General features: G+C 59.2%; 1 protein-coding gene across 2 annotated transcripts in view; it reads left to right on the top strand.

Moving 5' to 3' along the window:
• SYT2 (synaptotagmin 2) overlaps positions 1-20,792 on the top strand; it is an 87,084-nt gene that overhangs the window by 18,708 nt on the left and 47,584 nt on the right. The window contains exon 2 of one of the 2 annotated variants that reach the window (XM_044942606.2): positions 7,884-7,967. The exons of the other annotated variant lie outside the window; for it this stretch is intronic. The gene's annotated coding sequence lies outside the window, so the exon portion shown is untranslated. The remainder of the gene's footprint in view (positions 1-7,883; positions 7,968-20,792) is intronic. 2 annotated transcript variants of the gene reach the window in all.

Below are 20,792 nucleotides of genomic sequence, written 5' to 3'. Positions count from 1 at the left end.
GGTTTTTCCTATTTAGTATGTGTTCACTTGTTTGGCTCCACCGGGTCTTGTTGACGCATGTGGACCATTTGATTTGCATCTTTGGCCTGCGGGATCTTTAGGTACGGCGTGAACTCACAGCTGTGACAGTGGGATCTAGTTCCGTGAGCAGGGATCCAGCCCGGGCCCGCCGTGGGAGCGCCGAGCCCGCCCCTGGACCACCAGGGAGGTCCTGTCACCAGTGATTTCTAACCCGGACTGAGCGGCACCTTGCCGTTTCCAGAGGTTTGTGAAAATGCTCAGGGACCCAGACCGTCTGCCTGCCCTGGGAGGACCCCCGTGTGTGGTGCCTTGTTTCTGGCTCCAGGTTTTCTTTTTCCTCTTAACTCCACCCACCCCACCCAGGGGCCCGGGCCAGCCTCACCTAGACGTCCAGAGGCCGCTGCTCTCCAACTCTGTGCCTGACTGCCTGGTCTCCATCCTTCTCGTTTTCTGCAGTTTCTCTCTGCTACGTCTAGACTCACATTTACTTTTTCTGCTTGGAGTTTGCTGGGTTCTTGAACCTGTGGGTAGATGTCTTTTCTCAGCCCTGAGTATCCTTTTCCGTCTCTCTGTTTTTCCTCGCTGTGACTCCAGCTCAGGCCTCGTCTTCTTCTCGTCTTCTGCCCTTTCTTCTGTGTCTGTGAGTGTTCGGCTGGGCCCCCTCCCTGCTCTGTCTCCCGGTTCCTCCCTTTCCTCCTCGGCTGCCTCAAACCCAGAGTGGGGCCTGTCCTCCGGGTTTACTGCATTCATCAGCGACAGGCTCCACGTTCGCGTAGCCCTGTGCCCCTGTGGGTCTCCTGCCCCCTGCTCTTCCTGACCGCGCACACTCACGGCATCTCCAAGCTTTAGTTTCACGCCAAGCGTCAAGCGTGACACGCCCTGGGCTCTCTCCCTCCAGAGATGATTGGCATTTGCTCCCGCAGGCTCTGGGGGCATTCCTTGAGCAGGAGACTTCACTGAAGTTCAAGGCTTGGGTTTCCATCACCAGAGGTGAAAGGTGACCAGAAGCCCATCCAGCCCATGCTGAGATGCATGTCCATGATGGGACTGCGGCTTAGAACGACAGGTGGTTTTTATCAAAGTCTCTCCCGCGTGGGCCCCACCCCAGGGGGGCACTCAGCTCTTCCTCCTGCGGTGTGGACGTCCTCAGGACAAACGAGCCTACCCTGGACTGCCGCCACCAGACTGCAGCCCGGTATCTCCTCGCTGGGTTTCAGCCGCTTTAAGGTGACCGTTGGGTGGCATGGAGCTTTCCCCACTGTCTTCTAGGGGGCTGATCTGAGCTGCCTGGTTTCCCTTTTCTGAGAGGGGGTCTCCCTGTCTCGTCCGTGCACGTGTGGCTGCCTCGGCCCGATGCCTGCCCTGGCCCTGGTTGAGGGCGCAGACGGATGGCTTGGGGATGGGGCGCGTGGGGAATTGAGGGCAAGGCCCCGGGCTGGGCCACTCTGACTGCTCCTCCAGACCAGTCGGTGGCTGTGGACATGACTGGTCACTGGCCTTGACTGGACTCGCTTGGGCCAGCACCGCCCACGTGGCAGCCATGGGTGGTGGGCATGGGCCCAGGTGGGGGTGGAGAAGAGCATGACTGAGCCAGCCTCCACGCCCCCACGTTGCACTTGCCGTGTGAGCTGTCGAGGGCCTGTGCTGACCGGAGATGCAGGCACTGGACAGCTGGGATGAATGTCAGTACAGATCTGAGACTCAGGGCGCCAGCGTGCCCCCTTCGCCTGCTTCCCAGCACTGCTCCAGGTGGGAGCGGAGAGGGGTAAAGGCACCCGGCACGTTCCCCCCGCGTCGTTCAAGCCAAACGTGGCCATTTGGATGTTGGAAGTGCTTCGGTCTGGGACCGCGGTAATTGGTCCCGGCGGGAACTTCATTCATCTTGATTTAGTGGCCAGTGTAGTCACACCCTCCTACATGGAAGCGACTCGGGCAGCACGTCCTTCTCGGTGATGGCCGCGGGGGTTGGGGGGCTTGGGTTCTCCCCCACAGGGTGGCAGGAGCCTCCCCCACCAGATGCCGCCAGAGGCTCCCTGGTGTCAGCGGAATTGGGCCCAAGAGCATCTCTGTCCCCTGCGACCTGCCCGTCTGGGTCCAGGGGAAATGGCACCCTGGACCCCTCCACCTGCCCCAGAGTCATGAGGAGGGGTTGCTTGTGCAGGGGCCTGTCGACCGGCAGGGGCTGCGCCCTAAGTCCTTGCTGTGGCCCGGCTCCCTCTCCTGGCGCAGGGCCCTCACTGATGATTGAGGGCAGCCGGGGGCTGGAGGAGGAGGAGGACAGGGGTGGCCGCTGACCGCAGTCTTCCTTTTGGGTGAAGACTGTTCTGGAGTTAGCTGGCGGTGCTGGCTGCCCTCCTCTGACCTGGGGCCGCAGAGGGCGGGCGGTGCGGTCCTTCCACCTCAGGGGTCAGGGCACCTCTACACCCTGTGACCCTCAGAGACCCCAGGCCGCCCCTACTCCCGCCCAGGGAGGTTAGACCAGAGAGATTCGCTTACACCCCGGGCACCATCTCTGCACTTGGGTGAGACACACCCTGAATCTATCAACCACTTCCACAGACATTATCAGCCTGCTTACCCCCACACCACACCTGCGAGTTTTAGATCTCATTAAGGAAAAGGTTCAAAGCTGACCTTAGGAGCGTCAGCCACAGTTTGTGCATGCATTAGAGTGTGCAGTGCACGTGTGTCAGGAAGAGTGTGTGCAGGTGTTTACTTTCGCGTGTCTGTGGATATGTGCACTGTTGCTGTACCCTCAGGACCCCGGACCCCCGTCCCAGGGACCCTGGAGCCCCCGTCCCAGGGACCCCTGACCCCCTGCCCCAGGCACCCCAGACCCCCGCCCCAGGGACCCCGGACTCCCTGTCCCAGGGACCCCAGACCCCCACCCCAGGGACCCCTGACCCCCACCCCAGGGACCCCGGACCCCCTGTCCCAGGGACCCCAGACCCCCACCCCAGGGACCCCGGACCCCCTGTCCCAGGGACCCCAGACCCCCACCCCAGGGACCCCGGATCTCCTGTCCCAGTGACCCTGGACCCCCTGCCCCAGGGACCCCAGACCCCCCGTCCCAGGGACCCCAGACCCCGGCCTCTGTTCTGCTCGTGCCAAGTGGTCCACCTGTCCATGGTGGCAGGACCCTGGCAGCGTGCAAGGGGCTGCTATGTACTCAGGGCACCACCCCGAGGGGCTTCTTGAGAAAGTGTGAGCTAAAGTGTCAGCGCCTGTCTCTGGCCAGACTTGTGTTCACACACACACACACGTTCTCACCATGCCGGTCGCCTGCTGCTCTCAGACCCTCTCCAAGCCTGCCCTCTGCTTGGCTGCACAGGCTGAGAACTCCATCTCCCGGCTCCTTTACCAGTCGGGATCTGGGCATGTTCTGCCCCAAGGCAGGCGCTGGCGAGACTGGAGGCCTCTCCCCCCTTTCCCAGGAGGCTGCCTTGGCAGCCCCGTGTGTCTTCTGTAGCTCTGGCTCCTAACAGATGGCTCAGACTCTGGTCCTCGGGGCCCCCCCACCCATCTGCCGGCCCAGGGAGCTGTGGGTTCCTGCTAGCACCACCCCCAGGGAGCCCTCCCCTGTTTGGCTCCTGCCCTCGCACAGTCCCTCCTCCTGGTATTAAGTGTGAGACATAAGGACGATGCAGACGCCAGGGAGGCCTGGGCCGTTGGCTTGCTCCGCGGGCCTGTCTGCCCTGGTTTCCCTGGTGGGATATTTTCTGGTGGATAGAATTTTACCATTTCCCCAGCAGATTGGACTAGATTCTGCTGAAGCGGGCAGTCGGGCTGTCAGACCACTGGGGAGACTCAAGTTAAATGAGCTGTTTGGCATCCTGAGGATGAGGAATCATGTAACCTTTTTTCCTATTGAGAGCTGCCGACTAAATGACTTATTTTAGTGAGTTCTTTAAAGAAACAAACTGTGTCCCATTTATCTGCTTCTTAATTTAGGAATTGTGATCAAAAAAGTCGATTGAGTAAGCACAACAAATAATAAAAATATAAACTTGGACTAATGACCAGTGAACGTGGAAAGACAGGACAAGGGATGGGGTGAAGAGGGGGGCGGCGGGTGTCTGGGGACTCAGAGGGCCTGGCTGGACTGTTTCTCTCCCGCTCCCCCCGCAGAAGGTGGGCTCGCCCTGGCCTGCGGGTTTCTGCTGCTGCTGGGCACTGACCATCCACCCAGCACCCAACCTGAGAATGTTTCCATGACTGGTCACCGCCCTGCCACCCTGCGACAGTGCTGACGCTGGGTGAAATGCGTCAGCTCTGTGAATGCTGATTGGATACTTGCTCTGTGCCAGGCCCTGGGTTAAGAGGAGGACTAGAGTCGGCCTGCGGCTTGGGCTTCCAGCCCGGGTGGGGTGGGGGCTGCATACGAGGGCAGAGGTAAGTGAGGAGCCTGGAGGCATGAGCTGTGATGGGGGGCTGAGCACAGCAGGAGATGCAGCAACCCAGGTGAGGCTTTCTAAGCTGAACCCTGAAAGTGCATCCCACCTGGGAGAGCAGGGGGGGGCTTCCATGCAAAGGAGCGGCAGGTGCAAAGGCCCAGAGGTGAGAGAGCGAGCCTGTGTCTGAAGCGTTATAAGCCGTTGAAGTGGCAGTGTGGAGGGGACACAGCTGGGCTGGGCTGGTGGTGCTGGGAGGGAGAGTTGGGGTGAACAGCAGACGAGCGGGTCGCGGTGGAAATCAAAACTGTGTCCAATGAAGCCTCGAGATTCAGCCTTCAGTTGATAAGAACTGCACAACAAAGAGACAGTAACCAAAACAGAATGGCACAGACGTCAAAACGGACACACAGGCCGGTGGTGCAGAACGAGGGTGAGCCCACATATAATCCACAAGTCCTTGGTCGATTAAGACAAAGGAGCCAAGAATATACAAAGGGGAAAGGATAGTCTCTTCAATAAACGGTGTTAGGAAAACTGAACGCTTACCTTGCACCGTATACTGAAGTCAATTCAAAATAGATTCGAACATAAGACCTGAATCCCAGACAAAAACATAAGAGAATACAAGGGCAAAGCTTGAGATAAAGAGGGAAGTTTGAATGTGGATTGGGTGTTGTATACTATTAGGTAATATTACTGTACCAGGTGTGATATGGCCAGCTAGTCATAGAGACATATAGTTTTTAAATTTTTATTTTATATTGGAATATAGCTGATTAACAATATTGTGTTTCAGGTGTATAGTAAAATGATTCAGTTATACATATACATGTAACTATTCTTTTTCAAATTCTTTTCCCATTTGGTTTTTACAGAATATTGAGTAGAGTTCCCTGTGCTATATAGTAGGTCCTTGTTGGCTATCTGTTTTATATATAGTAGTGTGTACATGTCCATTCCAAACTCCCAGTCTATCCCTCCCCCTACACTTCCCCCTGGTAACCATAAGTTCATTGAGCTACATATATATATATATTTAAAAGGCATTTTAGTTAGAGGCCTTCACTTTATTTATGGGAAAAGTAACATGATATTTGGACTCACTTCAAAATGCTCCCCACCCCCCCAACAAAGGAGAGCATGATGGATCTAGGCAAATGAGATTGCAAACTGTTCATACATGTTGGGGGCAGGGGCCAAGCATAGGAGGCCCTTCTTTCTGCTTTTTCGAGGGTTTGGTAACATCCACAGTGAAACGTGTTTGTAAGAAGTTGACCCTAAGTTTTGAAGTAGAGCCAACAGAAGCCCATGGTGCTTTGAACAGGCTCAGGGAATCCCACGGGGAGGGTCCATTTGGAGGCAAAGCTGGGGCACTCACTGGGAAAAATTGTTCTTTCTGCCAAGGCTGATGCCCCTCGTCTTGGGGCAGAAGGCTGCCTGAGCTCTGTTCCTTGGTGACCGTGTGAATGAGCTGAGGACAACCGTCCATATCTCCAGATAGCTCCTTCTCCTGGCCAGCTGGGGCAGCCTTGGTGACCCCTTCCTGCTGCCTCCTGGAAGGGGTGGATGGAGGCCGCCAGCCTGAGCCTGCCCTTGGGGTTTGCAGTCGAGGGTTCCCAAGGGCTTGTGGCCCCTTAGGCCCATCAGTTCCTTGGCCTTTTTCTGACAAGGGGGGCTTTGCACGTGTCAACCTTGGCACCTAGCGCTTTGCCTGGTAGAGAGTAGGCTTGCAGAAGTACTGAATAAGTGAGTGAATGAAAGAGCAAGTGAATGGAATGAATGAGTTAACGAATGAGTGGGTAAACAAAGGAGACTGAATGAGTGAATGAATGAATGAGGGCAGGAATGAATGAGGGAGGGCATGAATGAGGGAGTGACCGAATGAGGGAGGGAATGAATGAATAAATGAGAGAGGGAAGGAATGAGTGAATGAATGAGGGAGGGAATGAATGAATGCATGAATGAGAGAGGGAATGAATGAATGAGGGGTGAACGAGTGAGTGGGTGAATGAATGAATGAGGGAAGGAATGAATGAATGAGGGGTGGATGAGTTAATGAATGACTGAGTGAATGAATGAATGAGTGACAGGATGAATGAGGGAGTGAATGAATGAATGAGGGCAGGAAATGAATGAGGGGTGAACAAGTGAGTGAATGAATGAGGGAGGGAATGAATAAGTGATGAGTGAATGAGTTAATGAATGAGTGAGTGAATGAACGAATGAGTGACTGAATGAGGGCAGGAATGAATGAATGAGGGGGTGAGCTGATGAGTCATTCGATAAAGGATTACATGGTCCCCAGGGTGAGGGTTTTGTTTGGCCCATTGCCTGACGGCCCCCCCAGAAGGTGTCTGGGGCCAAGTGGGGGCTGGTGACCTGAGGACGCAGGGTGGGAAGGGGTGAACCGCGGCGGGAAGTCCTGCTCCCGAGTGCTTGCGGCAGAGAGGGGTGAGGCCGCGGCGGGGCCGGGCACCAAGCACGGGGCCCACCCACACGCTGCAGCCCGCAGGCACAGGGCCCCCTCTGCTTCTCAGGACGCGGTGAGCCCCCAGGTGCCTGAACTGAACCTACTGACCCGGAGTGTCTGGGGCTGGGCCTGGGGCTCTGCACCTTACGGCGCTTCCAGGAGAGACTTCACGCACTGAGAATCCGGGAGGTGTTCGGCCGAGGCTGCGGGCTGGGGGCTCCCAGCAGTTGCAGTGAACAGGCTCTGGGCCGGCCCCCTCGCCGCAGCCTGTGAGCTGTGGCCCCTGCCCTCCTGCTCCTGGAAGGAGACAGGCCCCGGGGTCAGTGAAGTCGCCCGGGGAACCCAGGCGGAAGGCGGTGGAGTTGGGACCACAGCCTGGACTCAGCATTACCCTGCCTGTGGGGTTCCCTCCGCCTCCCGGTGGGTGTACCCCTGACGGCTGACCTGACCCCCTTCCTGCCCTGAGCTCAGGGGCAGAGAGCTGTCCCTGCGTCCACAGCCTGTGCCCCGGTGGAAACGCTGTGTGCAGGGTGGTATCTCCCAGGCTGAGGGCTGGCTTGTTTTCATCTAAAGACCTCCTGCCCCTCGGGCCTGGGGGCCCCTCCTGCCAGGCCCGAGTCTGGTGGCAGAAGGGAGGGGCCCCGACCTCCTATCTCCGAGCGCCGTGTCGCTGGCTGTCACCTGCACGCAGATGGCAGACTGGCAGCCCATCCCCCAGGCTGGGCCAGCTTGGCCCCGCTCTGTCCTGGCTGCCCCCGAGCTAGAGCCACCTGTGCCCGAGAGACTGGCCGCAGAGCGGGGCGCGGGTGGGGCCCCGCCGCCCTCCAGGTGAGGGGAGGGACCTGGGGGCGCCGAGGGTCACCTGCCACCCAGGGCCTTTCCTCTGCTGGCCTCGGGCGCACTGTGGTCCCTGGGGAGAGGGCGGGGTCTCCAGCAGCCTGGGTCAGGCTTTGTTGCCCTAGCTGATTGAGCCTGTCCCTTTCTGATTGGAAAGGCAGAGCTGGAGTGAAGTTCCCTGGAAACGAGACCTAAGAACAGAAGAAGGCACCAAGGCAGAGCGTGTGCAGCTACTGTGTCACCAGGTGGGCAAGCGGAGGGGCCCCTCCCCCGGAGACCCCTGCAGCAGACTGGCATCTGATCCAGCAAAGGGGGGGTGCAGTCATCTACTCCCCCCAAAGAAGCTCCTTCAGAGAGAGCAGGGTGGGGTGAGGTTGAGCCTCTTGGGTCTAAAGGCGTCTCTTCTCGGTGATGGAGACTCAGCCAGAGGCTTGGGGTCAGGGTTGGTGCTGAGTGGTGCTCCAGCCACGGATGCCGAGGTGCCTGCCCCACCAGGCTGCACCCCAGGACTGGAGCCGAGGGCAGGGCTGCTCAGGGGCAGGAGGAGGGCCGGCCGCCAGGTCCTGGAATCAGGAGGGTGGACGTCCCAGGCCGCCTGGCCGCCCCTTTTTAGAAGCATTTGGCTGTGCTTTTCCCTGGGAAATGAGGACTTTTAGGGGAAAAAAAAAACTAACAAAAAAACCCCAGCACTGCATTGCAGAGCCGCTGCGCTGGGCAGGCTCTCCTGTAGTCAGGGCCCGTAGTCACGTCTGCCCTGGGGCCGGAGCCAGGGAGCGGGGGCCTGGCCTGATGATGCCAAGGGATGACGCCAGGGCCAGGGAAGGGCCCGAGGGGCAGGGCCGTCTCCTCCGCCTCCACTTCCCGCCCAGGTGTCTCCATCCTCGAGGGCACATTTACCTGAAACCTGTCCCTTTACCTGAGTCTCCATCCTCATCATTTCTCCTCCTTCTCCCTCAAAAGGGACCGGCATCCTGGACTGTTCACCCACTGCCAGCCCCCCAGGCCCCCAGGGCAACTGGAGGTGAAGGGACCGTGTGGTCACCCAGACCCCACTTATGGAACCAGCAGGGCCCCCAGGCCCCCAGCAGAGACCTGACCCGCCCGGCTGGTCCTGGAAGGGCTCCTGCTGCTCTGGGGCAGAGCCCGCCTGGGCTGGCTGCTCCAGGCGGCTGTGGGGAGGGGCAGCCGGATCCCAACCCCACATGTGGGGTCAGCCCAACTGCCCCATCCCTAGCTTTCTCGGAGCCCTGTGCCCCCCACCCTGCAGAGGGGAAGCCCTCCCCCAGCCACTGGCCAGCCTAGAGCCCAGACTGTGTGAGGGTTGTCCTCGGCTCCTCACCTGGGGCAGCATCAGAGAAGGGGCCGGGGGCACCTCCCCTGCCCTAGGAGCCAGCACTGGGTGCCGAGTCGGGTGGGCCCTCCAGGGTTCCTGCATCCCAGCGTCGGCTGCCTGCTCCCCCCCGACCCCTCCCAGGGGCCTGTGGTCACCTGGCCCTCAGCAGGAGGGCAGCCCTGGGAAGCGGGCTCAGGGCTGGCAGCTGTCCTCAGGGAGGGAGAGGGCCGGGCTCCTGGAGGCTGGATACTCACTGCCAGATGAAGCCTTGGGGAGACGGAGCCCGATTAGTACAGGAACCCGCTCTGACTGCTCTTAACGGGATGTGGACATAGAAGCCAGCGGCGGGCTGCCACAGCGTGAGCAGAGGCAGGTCCATCAGGGACGCAAGTTGGGGTCCCGTGTGGAGGTGGCAGCCAGGTCTCACCTCCTCCCTCCGAGCACGGGCCCCGGACATGAGAAGGGACCTGGGCATGGCATCCGGCTCTGGAGACACAGGCAGGAAGGTCCGTCTCCTGAGGACCAAGAGGGTTGTGGAAAGAGCGCTCAGCGGGCGGGAGCCCTCTCAGGCCTCAGCTGCCGGCAATGTTCCCCATCACCGATGCTCGTGGGCACTTGACCAGCTGTTGGTTTAGTAACAGATAAAGGAAACAGGGACCTGCGTGAGTCTCAGATGGAGGAGCTGACCAGGACGGCCTCAGGAAGCGGGGTGCATGCCCGTCTAGGAGGGCTCTTCCCGCCTGCACGCCAGCCCTCAGCCTCAGCCCATCCTGAGTGGACGCTGCGCACGCCATCAGCCTGGGCTCCTCCAAGGCCTCCCGCGCCCCCTGCACGTCTCCTCGATGCCTCGCAGGCGGCTCAACGCCCAGCTTTTGCTCACACCCACCTGCCCACGCCTGGGCTGGCTCTAGGGCTCCCTGCCCCGCCGCCAGCGCCCCCCCTCACCCCACACCCACCCTCCACCCGCCTCTGTCCTCCCAGAGCCCGCCAGCTTTGGTTGCCTCTTTCCAGGGCCCCTGGGCCCCCGGGTCGTGCAGCAGCTGCTCACTCTGCCTGCTGGTTTCTGTGCAGCTTCAAGCCTCCACACAGGCGCTGCTTCCTCCAGGAAGCCGCTCTTGATCTTCCTGCTGAGTCCCTCTGGTGGGTCTATAGCACCCTCCCTCCCCACTTCACAGTTCCGAGTGCAGCATACGTCGTATGTGTGCATGGTTGTCCAGTGTCAGGTGTGTGTGTGTGTGTGGTTGTACAGTGTTGGGTGTGTGTGTGTGTGTGTATGGTTGTACAGTGTCGGGGGTGTGTGTGTGTGTGGTTGTAGTGTCAGGTGTGTGTGTGTGTGTGGTTGTACAGTGTTGGGTGTGCGTTTGTGTGTGTGTGTGGTTGTACAGTGTCGGGTGTGTGTGTGTGTGTGGTTGTACAATGTCGGATGTGTGTTTGTGTGTATGTGTGGTTGTACAGTGTCGGGTGTGTGTGTGTGTGTGTGTGGTTGTACAGTGTCGGGTGTGTGTGTGTGGTTGTACAGTGTCAGGTGTGTATGTGTGTGGTTGTACAGTGTCGAGTGTGTGTGTGGGGGGTTGTACAGTGTGTGTGTGTGTGTGGTTGTACAGTGTTAGGGGTGTGTGTGTGTGGTTGTACAGTGTTGGGGGTGTGTGTGGTTGTACAGTGTCAGGGGTGTGTGTGTGGTTGTACAGTGTCAGGTGTGTGTGTGTGTGTGTGTGGTTGTACAGTGTTGGATGTGTGGGTGTGGGTGTGTGGTTGTACATATCAGGTATGTATGTGTGTGGTTGTACAGTGTGTGTGTGTGTGTGGTTGTACAGTGTTAGGGGTGTGTGTGTGTGGTTGTACAGTGTCGGGTGTGGGTGTGTGTGTGGTTGTACAGTGTCAGGGGTGTGTGTGTGTGGTTGTACAGTGTCGGGGGTGTGTGTGTGTGTGGTTGTACAGTGTCGGGGGTGTGTGTGTGTGGTTGTATAGTGTCGGGTGTGTCTGTGTGGTTGTACAGTGTCAGATTGTGTGTGTGTGTGTGTGTGGTTGTACAGTGTCGGGGGTGTGTGTGTGTGGTTGTACAGTGTCGGGTGTGTGTGTGTGTGGTTGTACAGTGTCAGGTGTGTGTGTGTGTGTGTGGTTGTACAGTGTCGGGGGTGTGTGTGTGTGGTTGTATAGTGTCGGGTTTGTGTGTGTGTGGTTGTACAGTGTTGGGTGTGTGTGGTTTTACAGTGTTAGGTGTGTGTGTGTGTGGTTGTACAGTGTGTGTGTGGTTGTACTGTGTGTGTGTGGTTGTACAGTGTCGAGGGTGTGTGTGTGTGTGTGGTTGTACAGAGTGTGTGTGTGGTTGTACAGTGTCAGGTGTGTGTGTGTGTGGTTGTACAGAGTGTGTGTGTGGTTGTACAGTGTCAGGTGTGTGTGTGTGTGTGGTTGTACAGTGTCAGGTGTGTGGGTGTGGGTGTGTGTGTGGTTGTACAGTGTCGGGTGTGTGTGTGTGGTTGTATAGTGTCGGGTGTGTGTGTGTGTGTGTGTGTGGTTGTACAGTGTCAGGTGTATGTGTGTGTGGTTGTACAGTGTCAGGTGTGTGTGTGTGTGTGTGTGTGTGGTTGTACAGTGTCAGGTATGTGTGTGTGTGTGTGTGGTTGTACAGTGTCGGGGGTGTGTGTGTGTGGTTGTATAGTGTCGGGTGTGTGTGTGTGGTTATACAGTGTTGGGTGTGTGTGGTTTTACAGTGTTAGGTGTGTGTGTGTGGTTGTACAGTGTGTGTGTGGTTGTACTGTGTGTGTGTGTGGTTGTACAGTGTCGGGGGTGTGTGTGTGTGTGGTTGTATAGTGTCAGATGTGTGTGTGGTTGTACAGTGTTGGGGGGGTGTGTGTGTGTGTGGTTGTACAGAGTGTGTGTGTGGTTGTACAGTGTCAGGTGTGTGTGTGGTTGTACAGTGTTGGGGTGTGTGTGTGTGTGGTTGTACAGAGTGTGTGTGTGGTTGTACAGTGTCAGGTGTGTGTGTGTGTGTGTGTGGTTGTACAGTGTCGGGTGTGTGTGTGTGGTTGTATAGTGTCGGGTGTGTGTGTGTGTGTGGTTGTACAGTGTCAGGTGTATGTGTGTGTGTGGTTGTACAGTGTCGGGTGTGTGTGTGGTTGTACAGTGTCGGGGGTGTGTGTGTGTGTGGTTGTACAGTGTCGGGTGTGTGTGTGTGTGTGTGGTTGTACAGTGTTGGATGTGTGGGTGTGGGTGTGTGGTTGTACATATCAGGTATGTATGTGTGTGGTTGTACAGTGTGTGTGTGTGTGGTTGTACAGTGTTAGGGGTGTGTGTGTGTGTGGTTGTACAGTGTCAGGGGTGTGTGTGTGTGGTTGTACAGTGTCGGGTGTGTGTGTGTGTGGTTGTATAGTGTCGGGTGTGTGTGTGTGTGGTTGTACAGTGTTGGGTGTGTGTGTGTGTGTGGTTGTACAGTGTGTGTGTGTGGTTGTACAGTGTCGGGTGTGTGTGTGGTTGTACAGTGTCGGGGGTGTGTGTGTGTGTGGTTGTACAGTGTCGGGGGTGTGTGTGTGTGGTTGTATAGTGTCGGGTGTGTCTGTGGTTGTACAGTGTCAGATGTGTGTGTGTGTGTGTGGTTGTACAGTGTCGGGGGTGTGTGTGTGTGGTTGTACAGTGTCGGGTGTGTGTGTGTGTGTGGTTGTACAGTGTCAGGTGTGTGTGTGTGTGTGTGGTTGTACAGTGTCGGGGGTGTGTGTGTGTGGTTGTATAGTGTCGGGTTTGTGTGTGTGTGGTTGTACAGTGTTGGGTGTGTGTGGTTTTACAGTGTTAGGTGTGTGTGTGTGTGGTTGTACAGTGTGTGTGTGGTTGTACTGTGTGTGTGTGGTTGTACAGAGTGTGTGTGTGGTTGTACAGTGTCAGGTGTGTGTGTGGTTGTACAGTGTTGGGGTGTGTGTGTGTGTGGTTGTACAGAGTGTGTGTGTGGTTGTACAGTGTCAGGTGTGTGTGTGTGTGTGGTTGTACAGTGTCGGGTGTGTGTGTGTGGTTGTACAGTGTCAGATGTGTGTTTGTGTGTATGTGTGGTTGTACAGTGTCGGGTGTGTGTGTGTGTGTGGTTGTACAGTATCGGGTGTGTGTGTGTGGTTGTACAGTGTCAGGTGTGTATGTGTGTGGTTGTACAGTGTCGAGTGTGTGTGTGGGGGGTTGTACAGTGTGTGTGTGTGCGGTTGTACAGTGTTAGGGGTGTGTGTGTGTGGTTGTACAGTGTTGGGGGTGTGTGTGGTTGTACAGTGTCAGGGGTGTGTGTGTGGTTGTACAGTGTCAGGTGTGTGTGTGTGTGTGTGGTTGTACAGTGTTGGATGTGTGGGTGTGGGTGTGTGGTTGTACATATCAGGTATGTATGTGTGTGGTTGTACAGTGTGTGTGTGTGTGGTTGTACAGTGTTAGGGGTGTGTGTGTGTGGTTGTACAGTGTCAGGGGTGTGTGTGTGTGGTTGTACAGTGTCGGGTGTGTGTGTGTGTGGTTGTATAGTGTCGGGTGTGTGTGTGTGTGTGGTTGTACAGTGTTGGGTGTGTGTGTGTGTGTGGTTGTACAGTGTGTGTGTGGTTGTACAGTGTCGGGTGTGTGTGTGGTTGTACAGTGTCGGGGGTGTGTGTGTGTGTGGTTGTACAGTGTCGGGGGTGTGTGTGTGTGGTTGTATAGTGTCGGGTGTGTCTGTGTGGTTGTACAGTGTCAGATGTGTGTGTGTGTGTGTGTGTGTGTGTGGTTGTACAGTGTCGGGGGTGTGTGTGTGTGGTTGTACAGTGTCAGGGGTGTGTGTGTGTGGTTGTACAGTGTCGGGTGTGTGTGTGTGTGTGTGGTTGTACAGTGTCAGGTGTGTGTGTGTGTGTGTGGTTGTACAGTGTCGGGGGTGTGTGTGTGTGGTTGTATAGTGTCGGGTTTGTGTGTGTGTGGTTGTACAGTGTTGGGTGTGTGGGTGTGGGTGTGTGGTTGTACATATCAGGTATGTATGTGTGTGGTTGTACAGTGTGTGTGTGTGTGGTTGTACAGTGTTAGGGGTGTGTGTGTGTGGTTGTACAGTGTCGGGGGTGTGTGTGTGTGGTTGTATAGTGTCGGGTGTGTCTGTGGTTGTACAGTGTCAGATGTGTGTGTGTGTGTGTGGTTGTACAGTGTCGGGGGTGTGTGTGTGTGGTTGTACAGTGTCGGGTGTGTGTGTGTGTGTGGTTGTACAGTGTCGGGTGTGTGTGTGTGTGTGTGGTTGTACAGTGTCGGGGGTGTGTGTGTGTGTGTGTGGTTGTATGCTGGCAGATCCCTACCTGGACTGGCACTGTCTGAGGACACAGCCTTATCTGCTCTCACTCATCAGGGACCCCCGCCCCCGCCCACGCCAAGCTCGGAGTCTGACGCGTGAAATAGGCCGTCCACAGAGGTTGTAGGGGCGTGTGAACAGGCAGGGCTGAGGCGGGTTTACGTGAGGAAAGGCTGGAGGAAGACGCCCTGGCCCCTCTGAGATCAAGGCTTGGGCTCAGTGCACGTCATGCAGGTGCGGGCGACTGTCAGGCTTGGCAGAAAGCTGGCCCATCGCGGGGCACGGCTGGCCGGAGCAGGGCCTTGTTGGGACAGTGCACCTTCCAGGGTCCTGGGCCTCCCGCAGCCGGGCCTGGAGCAATTAGTTACGTTAATTGGCTCATCCATTTGAGCAGCGGCTAAGGCAGCGGGTCTGAAGACTGGGGAAAGACATTCAATTATTTGCACCGCGTCACCCTGATTTCCTCAAGAAGCTCGGCTGAGGAAGAGGTTTGAAAGCCCAATTAATCCCCCGTTGGGGGCCTGGGGCAAGAGCAGGCAGAGAGTGGGCCATCGGGGTCTCGAGCCCTGGCATCACTGGAAGACGATGCAGCGATTAGCTCCCTGCCCCTCCGTAAAGGACGTGGATTTGGGGGGCTCTGAGGTGTCACCCCAGAGAGAATAACTCGGCCAACGTCCAGCAGGTCAGCTCTGGGACAGCCCGCCTCTGTCCTCCCAGCGCCCAGCCCAGCCACTGTTGCCTCTTTCCTGGGTCGTGCAGAAGCTGCTCACTCTGCCTGCTTGGTTTCTGTGCAGGCAGGCGGAGGGCACGGGTGGGTGGTGGGGCGGGAGTGCCCTCCCCACAGACAACCCCGCACCAGCATCTGCTGCGCCTGATCAGCTGAGGGGACCGCCCTCCTGGCTGATGGTTGGCGGGAGTGGGCATCACTTCAGGCTCCACAGTCAGCTTGTGTGGCTTAGGAAAGCTATGCCTCAACTTGCTAATTCTGCAAAATGGGTAGATCAGATGTGGACAGAAACTCACACCTCAGACCTTTAGGAAAGAGAAAAGAAACAGTGTGGGAGCATTTCACAACTGCTAGGACCCGAGGCAGGAGCTGTGAGAGAGGAGTGCACTGAGGTGGCGAGGAGGATGAGCCTGGGTCCACGTCTGGGAGCAAAGCCGGTCGCGGCCGCTTGTCAGGTGGCTGACGTCTCCAGATCAAGTGCTTCTTTGCCATCTATGAATCAGTGTCTTCCGGAGGCATGTCCCCATTCAAACCCCTCTCTGAGCTCCAGGCCACGCCACGTTTCCAGGTGCGTTCTGGACATTTCCCCTAATTCTGGTGCAGGCCCCCAGTGGACTCCCCAGCTCACACCTCCCTGGACCCTCACCCCGACCCGGGCCCGTACTACTGCTGGTAAAGGGGAAGCTCATCCCGCTTCCAGTCACCAGCCCGACCCAGGAGCCGTGCGACCCCGTGGCCCCAGCTTGGGGTCTTCCTTCTAGAGTGCACACGCACGCCACCCTCCCCCTTAGCCTGGCCAGGCTCACCGCCCTGACCCAGCAGCCCTGCTGCCCCCGTGTGGGGCCCCACGAGCTATCTGTCCCCCAGTGCCCATAGTTATGTGTACACTGTCCTGTGTGGAGGCAGTATGTCTAAAATCACAGTGTGCATACCTTAATTTAAAATACCTTGTTTATAAAAATGCTAACCTGGATTGTAGCCCTCAGCCAGTCCTCGTAGTGACATTAGAGATCACTGTCCACAGATCATCATAGAACACTAACAAAGACATTGAACTCTTGGGAGAACTACCAAATGCCACACGGAGACACGGAGTGAACGAAGGCTGTTGGAAAGACGGTGCCGGGGGCTTGCTCGCCGTGGGGCTGCCCCCAACCTCCCACTAGAGCAAACACAGGTCCTGCCAGGAGCAGCCTGAGGCCTGTGTTCAGGGCGTGAGCCACCTGCTGGGCAGGAGCACAGCTGAGGCCCAGGGTGTGTGTCCTCAAGGGAGGCCGGCCTCAGGGAAGGAGACGCTGGGTTTGCAGCCGCTGGGGCCCTGGGTGTGGGGCGGGAGCCCTGGCCCGGGCCCCTCGCTGCCGAGTGAACTCTGCCAAGTCATTTGCATTGTGGAGCCTCAGTTTTCTCCGCCGTGAGCTGGGTGCAAACACCCCTTTCATAGCGTAACTGTGAGGACTGGGCGGCACCCAGCAGTCCACACCTGTCCAGCTTACAGGGAGGAACACAGGCCCGGCCTTGATCAGCGAGGTGGGGGCACAGGGGGCAGGGCAGGGCCCAGAGGACACCCTGCACCTTCCGGCCCCGCTGCGAGCACGGGCAGGTCACTGCACCCTCTCTGCCCCTGTGAAACGGGCTCAGGAGCAGTCCTCTCGCGGGGCTCTGTTTGTGTGGGGCGAGTAGAGGCTGCTCCATGGACGCTGCTATCCTCACTGTCAGCGTCTCAGACCCGACCCCCACCTGCTCCTGCAGGAACCCCCCAAGCCGGCCTCACCTTCCCCCACCTGCAGGAAACCCCCCAAGCCAGCATCATCCCCCCCACCCGCAGGAGACCTGCCCCGCAGAGCCGGCATCATCCCCCACCATCTGCCCCCCAAGCCGGCCTCACCTTCCCCCACCTGCAGGAAACCCCCCCAAGCCAGCATCATCCCCCCCACCCGCAGGAGACCTGCCCCGCAGAGCCGGCATCATCCCCCACCATCTGCCCCCCAAAGCTGGCCTCACTTTCCCCCACCTGCTCCTGCAGGAACCCCCCAAGCCGGCCTCACCTTCCCCCACCTGCAGGAAACCCCCCCAAGCCGGCATCATCCCCCCCACCCGCAGGAGACCTGCCCCCACAAGCTGGCCTCACCTTCCCCCACCTGCAGGAAACCCCCCAAGCCGGCATCATCCCCCCCACCCGCAGGAGACCTGCCCCCACAAGCTGGCCTCACCTTCCCCCACCTTCAGGAAACCACCCCCCCCAAGCCGGCATCATCCTCCCCACCCGCAGGAGACCTGCCCCCACAAGCCGGCATCATCCCCCACCATCTGCCCCCCAAAGCTGGCCTCACTTTCCCCCACCTGCTCCTGCAGGAAACCTGCCCCCAACAAGCCGGTCTCACCAGCCTGGGAGCCTCCACAGCTGCCCTGCGAGGTGCCTCCTGGCTGTGTGCCCACTTGTGGCTGGCCTGTCTCAGTGCCCCCTGAGAGAATGAGAACCCCCAGGGGTGAAGTGCCCATTTGGGGGGTTTCCCGGCAGGTGGTGGGGGCCCTGACCTGCTGCCCCGGTCCCTGGGTCAGAGGAGGTTGGCTGCCGGCCATCCTCCCCACCCGGAGGGTCCTTCCCTCTGGCCCTCAAGCCCTGCTGTGCCGTCTGGCTCGCCTGTCAGCTGCATTCTTTGTTTTCGACAATTTCTTTATCAAAACCCCCAATCTAATGGCTGCCAGGCCTGCGCCCCACCCGGACGGCTGTGGATGCAGCGTGTCCCCAGGTGTGGCTCTCCAGCCCCACGTGGAGCGTGACGGAAACGCTTGCTGGGACGAGGGGATGGGGGAGCATCAGCCGTGGCCCGCAGGCCTCGCACATGGCACACAAGCCACTGCTCCGGGAGAGGCTCGGGGTGAGCAGGCGCTGGTTCCCGCATCAGCACCTGCAGAGAGCAGGCACAGAGCTGATGCTCTCTGGGCCCCCATCATGGCGCAGACGCCCTTCCCCGTCTCTGCGTGTTTTTACTGATGCAGTCTTCACAGTGTTTGGGTGAGACGCAAACCCTTGGTGTCCCCGTTTGACAGAGGAGGCACAGAGAGGCCCAAGGGTGTGCAGCGGCTGGGGGCACAGCCAGGACCCTCTCCCCACAGGGGTCTGGTTTCAGAGCCTGTGTCTCAATCCCAGAGTCTGCCGGCTGTGAGGGTCCCGTCCTTCCAAGTCTGCGGTCCCAGAGTGCTGCTCAGGTTGTCCAGTGAAGCCCGGGGTGGGCGGGGTGGGGAGGGAAGGGGAAGGGGAGGAGAGAAGGGGGTGGGGGATGCGGGAGAGGAGGGGCGGGGGAGGGGTGAGCCTCCAGTAGCACCAGCTGTGGTCACGGGGCTGCTGCAGGGTTTCCATGTTCTTGGGGCAGAAGCCCAGTTGCTGCATCCCTGGAGGAAGAGCTAGCTGAGAGTCACCACTCCATCTGCACAGCTCTGAGGTGGGGACCCCGCCTGGTGGAAGGGCCAGAGCAGCCTCTGGAGGGGGCTCCCCTCCCTCCCCCTCCCTGAGCAGCCGCTGGACCAACTGGAGGAGCTGGCCAGGCTGCCTCCAGGGCCAGCTGGGGGCATCAGGTGGAGGGCTGGGGCCGGGCTGCCCACTTCCTGGCAGCGGCCTTTGTGAAGGCCCAGGTCAGACCGAAAGGAGGACACGGGACAGCGGCAGGGAGCCTACCCAGAGAGACCAGCGAGTCCCCGGGGTCTTCTTGATGGCTCCCCTCCCCGCCGAGGCCGCAGCAGTGGTTTCAGCTCAGGTCAGGGGCCGCTTGGGGGTCTCCGTGGAGGAAGCATAAGGGACCCCCTCCTGGGCCGTGGGCATGGACTAAGCCGGACGTGGCTCTTGGGGAGATGCTCTGCTGGCATCCGAGGCCGATGCAGGGCAGAGCCGGGAGTTGGAGAGGCCAAGCCTGGGCAGGGAGGGAAGGGGGCTGCAGCTGCTATCCGTCTATCCTGGAAGCCGGGGACAGATGTCAGGGCTCAGGAGCTGCTGGGTGAAAGGGGGCAGGGGGCAAGGAGAGGGGCCCCTGGGCAGAAGGGCGGGCGAGGAGGCTCCATTCTTCGTCCCTTTCTTTCCAGCAGGAACTGACCCCGTGCTCCAGGCACGGTGCTGGTCCCTTTAGTCCCCGCAGCGGCTCCGATTTGGAGTTGGAATTGGAGTCCCTGTGTGGCAGGCGCAAAGCCAAGGCTCAGGGCTTGCCCAAGGTCATAGCGTACACTGGGAGCACCAGGACTCCCGAAGCCTCAGAGCCACGGAGATTCTGAGGTGGTGCGGTGCTCCCCTCCGGAGCCCGTGGTCTGGGGAGGGGGTGATGAGAACAAAGAATGACGGGCAGCCAGTGCTCAGAGGACACGGACACGCACAGGGAGGCGGCGGGCGGAGGGCAGAGGGCAGTGTGGGCAGAGGCTCTGTGCGGCAGGAGGAGCACCGCCCTCGCACGCAGCTGGAGCACGGGGCGGGGGCAGAGCCGCTGAGGCTGCAGGACCGCGTCCAGTTAGGGGGTGCCTCGGGGGGGTGGCAGGGCCGGAGGGGCTCGGAGGGAGGTAAGGAGCCCCCGAGACAGGCGTCGCCACAGGTGTGCCCCCAGCCCACGTGGACTAGGGGGCTGGCGTCCGGGTCACAGGACCCAGCTCCACACCGCGCTGCACCCTGAGATGCAAGCTTCCTGGGGCCAACGGGGTGAAGGCTGCCCCGCCCACCTTGCTGCCTCTTGGGACTGTTTCCAGGCTCAAGTGAAACCAAGGCTGGAAGTTGTCCTGACCACCCTCCCCCGGGGAGGGTCCTCTGGTGTGAGAGGTTTTCTAAGCTCTTTGCAAGGGGCCACAGCGCTCCTACCGGCCCCTCTAGCCCCAGGCCAGCCGCGTCCCCTACCTGTACAGAAGCCCATCCTAGAGAGGAAGGGCGTGCTGGAGGGAGCTCTACCCCCAAAGGAGCAGACAGCCCTCCATAAATGCTTTGTTTTCTGTAATTAGGCCATTTCACCCCTACTTGGACCACTTTACTGGAGGCAGCTCTGAGTGACGCTCGGCGGATCTTTTGCTCTGTTTTACCAGAAGGAGCCACGAGGGCCATTCATCCATCAATCATCATGCAGGGTGGCGTCCCCGGACCCTGGGCATCAGGAAATACCAAGCGCCTAACCTGAGTCCAGCCTGTGGGACTTTCAGCTCCTTCTCTCCTCCCCGAGAAGACACTTTGTGGGCTTTCAGGGGAGAAGCTTCTCTCTCTCCAGGGAGGGATGGAAGAGCGACCTCTGGGGTCAGGTCCCCTCAGTGTGGTGACCAGCAGCCCGGTTGGGGCTTGATGCGGGAGGAAACCTCCCCTCCTGCCCAACAGCTGACCTTGAGCCCGTGACACGCGGGAGGCACGTGAGGGTTCAGCAGAGCTGACCAGCGGGTCTCCGCGCCGCGTCCCTTGGCCCCGCTTCCAGCCCGCATGCCCCCAGCCAGGTGCCGGTGGAGCACACTCCCGCGCTTGCAGCCTGGAAACCCCGAGCCAGCGTTTTCCGCAGACCCGGCCGGTGCCTGGCTGGTCGGTGCCCAGCGCGAGCGCGGTGCCGCCGCCGCAGTGCGGTGGCCGCTCGGGCGATGTGGCTGGCGGGCTGGGGACGCAGGGAGGAGGGGACACAGAGGGCTTGCAGGGCTGGGGGTTCCCAGGGTTCCTCGGCTCTGACGCTGCAGAGGTGAGGCGCCCCGGGGAGCCTGGCTAAGTTCTGTCCTAACACACCGATTTGGGGGTGTCACTTCCA

This window comes from Bubalus bubalis, chromosome 5 (genome assembly GCF_019923935.1).
Source record: "Bubalus bubalis isolate 160015118507 breed Murrah chromosome 5, NDDB_SH_1, whole genome shotgun sequence".
Classification (NCBI taxonomy): Eukaryota; Metazoa; Chordata; class Mammalia; order Artiodactyla; family Bovidae; genus Bubalus; species Bubalus bubalis.
This window is presented reverse-complemented; position numbering and strand designations above follow the sequence as displayed.